The sequence below is a fragment of the Octodon degus genome, unplaced genomic scaffold (genome assembly GCF_000260255.1).
Source record: "Octodon degus isolate 3935 unplaced genomic scaffold, OctDeg1.0 scaffold00073, whole genome shotgun sequence".
NCBI lineage: Eukaryota > Metazoa > Chordata > Mammalia > Rodentia > Octodontidae > Octodon > Octodon degus.
The window spans coordinates 1,967,640-1,974,555 of NW_004524649.1; positions in this window are offsets into that span (position 1 = coordinate 1,967,640).

Below are 6,916 nucleotides of genomic sequence, written 5' to 3' on the forward strand. Positions count from 1 at the left end.
ATTTTGGCAGAACTGGGGGAAGCGCTTATTCTACTGAGCCATCTCCCCAGCCCCTGTTTTCCCTTTTATTAACTGATATTGGGTTATTGAGAATTTTTACATGTTCTTGACTCAGCTTTGGTAATTCATACATATCTAGGAATCTGTTCATTTCTTCTGTGTTTTCTATCCAATGAGAGTAAAGATTTTTTTTTTTTTTTTAGAGTAAAGATTTTTGAGGTAGGTATTGGTGATCTTCTGAATTTCCATTGGATCTGTAGTTTTTATCCTTTTATTTCTTGTTGCTTGAATTTGAGTTTTTCTTTCCTTTTTGGTTAAGGTTTGCTAGGAGTTTATTGATTTTATTATTTCAAAGAACCAACTCTTTGATTCATTAATTCTTTGTATTCATTTATTCATCTCAATTACATTAATTTCTGCTCTGATCTTTATATCTTCTTTGGTCTTTGGTCTTGACTTACTATTCTTTATCTAAAATCTTGAGGTGCAGCATTCATTTGTTTATTTGTGCTCATTTTGGTTCATCTTATATAAGATTTCTTTTTCCTTTTTTTTTTGTCTTATATGAGATTTCATTGCTGTAAAGTTCCCTCTTAGGATTGCTTTCATTGTATCCCATAGATTTCTGTAAGTTGTCTTTGTCTTTTCATTCAATTGTAGACATTATTTAATGTCTTCTTTAATTGCATCTGTGACCCATTGGTTGTTTAGGAGGATGCCATTTAATTTACATGTGTTTATGGAGTTTTTGCAGTTTCTTTTGTCATTAATTTCTAATTTCATTGCACTTTGGTCAGCTATTATGCATGAAATAATTTCATGGGGCCAGGGAGATAGCTTAGTAGAATAAGTACCTGCCTGGCAAGCGCAAGGGCCTGAGTTCAATCCCCAGTACCACCACAAAAAATAAATAAATAAATAAATAAATAAATAAATAATTTCAATTCACTTAAGCATTTAATTCACTTTGCATTCACTTAAGCATGTTTTATAGGTTCGTATATAGTCTATTTTAGAGGATATCCTGTGTGTATCTGAGAAGAATGTGTATTCTGACAATGTTGGATAGAATACTCTGTCAATGTCTACTAAGTTCATTTCTTCATAGGTATGGTTCAGTTGTGATTTTTTTTTTAATTATTATTATTTTTGGCAGAACTGGGGATTGAACTCAGGCCCTTGTGCTTGCCAGGCAAATGCTTATTCTACTGAGCTATCTTCCCGGGCCCTCAGTTGGGATTTTTAAAAATATTTATTTATTTATTTGGCACAGGCTCTCACCACACAGCTTGGACTCATAGTGATCCTTTTGTTTTAGCCTTCCCAGCACTGAGATTACAGGTGTGCACCACCATGCCCTGTTTCAGTTGTTGGCGCAGCATGCGGTACCAGGGATCAAACCTGGGTCCTTGCACTTGCCACGCAGGTGCTTAGACTTCCAAGCTATCTCTCTGGCCCCAGTTATTGTTTTGCTGATTTTTTTTTTTTTTTTTTGTCTAGTTGATATATCTGTGTGGGGGGTATTAAGGACCTCATTACAATTATGGTTTTTTCAATTTGATTTTTCATGTCTTTTAATATTTGTACTATAAAGTTGGGTACACCCATATTTGGTGTGTATATATGATTGTTATCTCTTCCTCTTGAAGTTTTAACCTAACAAGTATGTAGTGACCTTTTTCATCTCTTTTGGTCATTCCTAGTTTGAAATTCACATTGTTTGTAAACAGAATAGCTGCCACTGCTTTTTTTTCTGGATTTCTGGTGCATGAAAAATTACCTTCCATGTTTTGACTTTCAGTCCATGACTTTCCTTTTGAGTTAAATGTGTTTCTTACACACAGTATATTGTTGGATTTTGTTTCTTGGTTCACTCTGCCAGTCTGTTTCTTTTGATTGGTGAATTAAGGCTATCTACATTGATGGCTCTTCTTTTGGTGGAACCAAGGATTGAACTCAGGTCCTTGCGCTTGCCAGGGAAGCACTTATTCCACTGGGCCATCTCCCTGGCCCCGGAATCTGCCTTTTTAAGGGATTTTTATAGAGCAAAACCATGAGGGGAGGCGGTTCCAAGATGGAAAACAAGGGGCCGGGGAGATGGCTCAGTGGGATAAGCACTTCCCTGGCAAGTGCAAGGGCCTGAGTTCAATTCCCCGTCCCCCCCCCCCCCAAAAGATGGAAAACATGAGCTGGGAATGCACTAGGTGGGCCTGAGGAGGGACAAATCTATAGTTAACCAACAGTTGCTCAGGTAAAATTGATTAAATCTAAGACCAAATGGGGAAGCGAGTCACATAGTAAGCAGGAGTGAATGTAGAACTGTGGCTTCTGCTGTAGGGGTTGAGTTAGGGACTTTCTAGCTTCCTCAAGATGACTATCTGTCCTCGATGTTTATCTTTAGGGAGGTAAGCATTTGTTTGATCTTTTGAGATCTGGCCCACAGTGGGGAGTGTCTGTCTCTCTGACAGTTACAAGGAATCTTGTCTTCCATACTAGAGCTTTCTGAGGACCTAGTCTTGTATGACAGCCTGTAACATATCTATCTAATTTACCTGCCTACAACAATATTTTCTTGCTGTTGGTTCCTTACTTTTCCCCTACGTTTAATTGCTCATCCTGCTTGTTGTTTTCTTTCTGTTGTTGTTCTTGGAATTGTGGACATTTTGAATACACTTTTTTTTTTTTTTTTTTTTTTTTTTTGGTACCAGGAACTGAACTCAGGACCTCACGTTTGCCAGGCAGGCACTGTACAAATTGTGGTCATTTTGATCTGTCTAAAATATCTTTCCAGGGCCAACCAAATAGCTCAGTGGATTAAGGCACCTGCAAGCAGGCACAGGGGCCAGGGTTCGATCCCCTGGCCTGCCATGCCAGCCCCATCCCTGGGGCTGCTGAGACAGCGATTAAAACTGGGCATGGTGATGCACACCTGTAATCCCAGCTCTTGAGAGGCTGAAAACAGGTGGATCACTATGAGTCCAATCTAGTAGTGAGACCCTGAACACCCTGTAGGCCCTTCCCTAAAATACAAAATAAATAAATAAATAAATAAATAAAATATCTTTCAGTACTCTTGTAGGGTTGGTTTGGTGGTCATGAATATCTTCAGCTGTTCTTTGCCATGGAAGTATCTTATTTCTCTATTGATTTTGAAATACGGTTTTACAGGGTGCATCAATTTCAGTTGGAAGTTGTTTTCTTTCAGGACTTGAAATACTTCACTCCAAGCTCTTCCTGACTTGAGGGGTTTTTTTGGTGAGAAGTCTGCCATGATTCTGATGGGTGGCCTGTAGGTGCCTCAGCGGCTGCTACGCCTCCTCCCCCCTCCCCCCCATCTTGCCTGAGACCTGGTCAGGGAGTGCTGTGGTACACACCAGAGTTGTAGAAGATAGGGGATGGGAGTTCACCTTGGGGGGGGGGGGTCTGTGCTTTAGTGGACCCCTTTCTTCTCCCAGAGGAGGGCTGGTTGTGGAGGGAGGTTGAAGGCAGGTTGTGGAAGGGGTTGGTACCAGCCCTTCTGGCTCCCAGGCCACATCTCTGCCGCCACCCTCCGTGGGGTGATGGGAAATGAGACCCAGCTCCTGCGGCGGTGTACCCCTTCCTTCCCTTCCTCTTCCCTCTGTCTGCAGCCAGACTTGTGCTCTGTCACAGTTCCCCCAGGATTGACCAGCAGTCAGAGGTGGATCATCTCCCCTGTCAGGTTTTTTATCCTTGGGCTTTTTTTCCTTCCAGCCAAGCTTACCTTAAGGAGGAGAATTTTTTGTTGTTTTCTTCGTATGCACGTGTGCCTGCATATCTTTGTTCCTTCAGACTATTTATTTTCCCTCCTTCCTTCCTTCCTTTCCTTTTTTTTTATTAGACTGTTTCAACTCATAGTTCCTTCAGACCTGGAATTCCTGATGATTTTCCTGTCTCTCTCAGCCTTCCAATTGTTGGAAGTACAGGCATGCGTTACCATGCAAACCTGATTTTTCTCTCTCTTTCTTTCTTTTTTGCAGAACTGGTGATTTGAACTCAGACCCTTGTGCTTGCCAGGCTAGTGTTTATTCTACTGAGCCATCTCCTCAGCCCTTCTTTCTTTCTTTTCTCTCTCATATTATTTCCATTTTTCTCACCCTCCCTTGCTATACTGAGTGTAACATCCTCCAGCTATTTTGCTTGAAATTGTTTTAAAAGGCTAATATTAAGCAGTCTTCTGAAAACTTTGCTCTGTCAAGCCTCAGGTCTTCTCTGCTTGCTCTGAGCACCGCCCCCTGCCCCGCCTCCTCCAACAGATAGCGCAGCAAATGCTAAACTCCACAGTCCATTGTTTTCAATCCAAATTCATGCATGCATTCAAACTCCTTGCTTGCCCATCCACCCATGTACCTATTGCCTTACTGGGGATTAAATCTGGGGGTGTGCTTCCCTGGATCTGCATTCCCCAGCCTTTTTCTCCTTTTCTCTCCCCCACCTTTTCTTGGGTGGTTATTGATCTCTTCCTCCTCCTTCTCCTCCTTTTGATCTCTACCCTCCCCTTCTCCCTTCCCCTTTCCCCTCCTTCTCCCCCTCCTCCTGGATGTGGTTGTGGCTGTTGCATTCCCAGCCTTCTTTGTTCTTTTCTCTTCCCCAACACTTTTTTCTTCTTCTATTTTTTTGCTGAACCGGGCCCTTGCGCTTGCAAGGCAAGCACTTATTCTACTGAGCCATCTCCCCAGCCCCTCCCTTTCTTTCTGATACTATTGTTCTTGCTGTTGCTGTTTGAGACAGGGTCTCACTAGACAGTTCAAATTGGCTTTGGACTTACCATCTGATAGGTTCTGGCCCTCATATAAATTGCTAAAATCATCATGGTGGTCTTCCAGTATGTCTGAGGCCCTTAAAACAAAAGCCCATCTTTCCCAAGGCCACCTCCCCCATTCTTCTCCAACTCAGTCCAGGGTACAATTTCCTTTCACCCTTCCCGCTGTGTCAGGGAAGCTACCCAGTCAGCTCCTCAGGGATATCCAAACATCCCCTTCAAACCCCACTCTGGGCAAGAAGCCAGAAAAGCCTCAGCCTCCCTTTGTCCAGCCTAGAGAATTTCCTATCTTCCCCAAATTCTCTCTGTGTCCTCAAAGAAAATAAAGCCCCTTTTTCTTTTTCCTTCTGCCTGTTTCTCTGCTGCACCAGTTACCCGAAAAACTATCACTATCAAGTCTAGGCTGGCCTCAAACTTGGGGTGATCCTTCTTATGTCAGCCTGTCAAGTGCTGAGATATCACATGTGTGTCACCACATTGGGCTTTTCTTTGTGTCTCTGTCTCTCTTTGTCTCTGTCTATCTCTGTCTCTCTTTCTTTCCTCCTCCCTCCATCCCTCCTCCATATTTCTCATTGCTGTGCATTTCTGAGAATTTCTATAAAACTACTTCTTGTTATGTTTGGGGAGGGGTCTCCTCCTCCTTTTCCTCCTCCTCTTCCTTTTCCATTTTTTTCTTGTGGAACCGGGGATTGAACTCAGACCCTTGCACTTGCCAGGGAAGCGCTTATTCCACTGAGCCATCTCCCGGATTCTGGTCTCCTTTTTCTTTTTTAGACAAGGATAGGTTCTTTCTGTGTAGTCCAGGCCCAGGCTACCTGGAGCTAGCCTGGAATTCTGGGTAATCCTCCTGCCTGATTACAAGTATGTGCCAACACACCCATCCAAAATCGCCTTCTTCAGGGACGGGGAGATGGCTCAGTAGGAGTTCAATCCATGGTCCCCCCCCCAAAAAAAAAAAAAGGAAAAATCACCTTTTCAAAAAAAATGAACTTTCTTTGAATTTTTTTTTCTGTATATTTTAGGGAAGGGTCTATAGGGTGCTCAGGGTCTCACTACTAGATCGGACTTTTAGTGATTCTCCTGTTTACAGCCTCCCAAGTACTGGGATTACAGGCATGCACCAGTCTCAGTCGCCATCTCAGCGTGTCCCAGGGACAGGGCAGGCATGGCAGGCTTGGGGATGAACATCCCCCAACCCCACCCCTTCCCTCCCCCACTCCCCATCCCAACCCTCACACTCCCCACCTCCACCCTACTCCCTACCTCCCCCAGCCCCCAAACCCCAACCCCCACCCTGACTCTGCACCCTGGTGCAAGCTTGCAGGTGCTTTAATCTGCTGAGCTATTTGGCAACCCTTTGTTTGTGGTTTTCTGACAAGGGGTCTCCCTATGCAAACTAGGCTGGCCTCAGACCCCTCGGGAATTTTCCTGCCTTATCTCTCTACTGCTGAATTGACAGCTGAGCACCACCACACCCAGCCCAAAAGTTGAAATTTTAAGCCAGTATCTAAAAAGTGTGATAAACTTAGTGATTCTCAGCATTGATATGGGCTCTGGAGTCCGAGGTTTGTATCCTACGTTTTGCTGTTTTCTATTCACCTCCCCTTCCCCAATTTGTTTTGGATGATAATTTATTTTATTTATTTTTTTGTGGTACCGGAGATTGAACTCAGGACCTTGTACTTGCCAGGCAGGCACTTTTCTACTGAGCTATCATCTCCCTGGCCTGTTAATTTGACTTCTGTAGGCTTCAGGCTTCACGTTGCCGCAGCTAACCCCAGCCCGGCTTTAGCTGTGGCTTTCTTTCCCAAGAGACTTTCTCTTCAGCTGCCTCCACTCCAACTCCGCGGGGTAAAGTCATTTTCCTTGCTTTGGGGTTTTGTTTTGTTTTGTTGTTTGTGTTGTCGAAGGCAAGAGTGAAGAGTCGAGGGAGAAACTGGCTCTGCAGAGAGGGAGCTTGGGGCAAGTACACAGGAAAAGCATAAGTGCAGAGACGAAGTGCACGCTGTGTCCGGGAAGCCCAGCTCGGGCTCCAGTGGAAAGCCATGATTGGTGCAGGTGGTGGTGGTAGTGGTGGCGTGGTGGTGGTGGTTCTTCTCTTCCTGTTTGCCCTGGGTTTGTCCTTGGATGATGGTG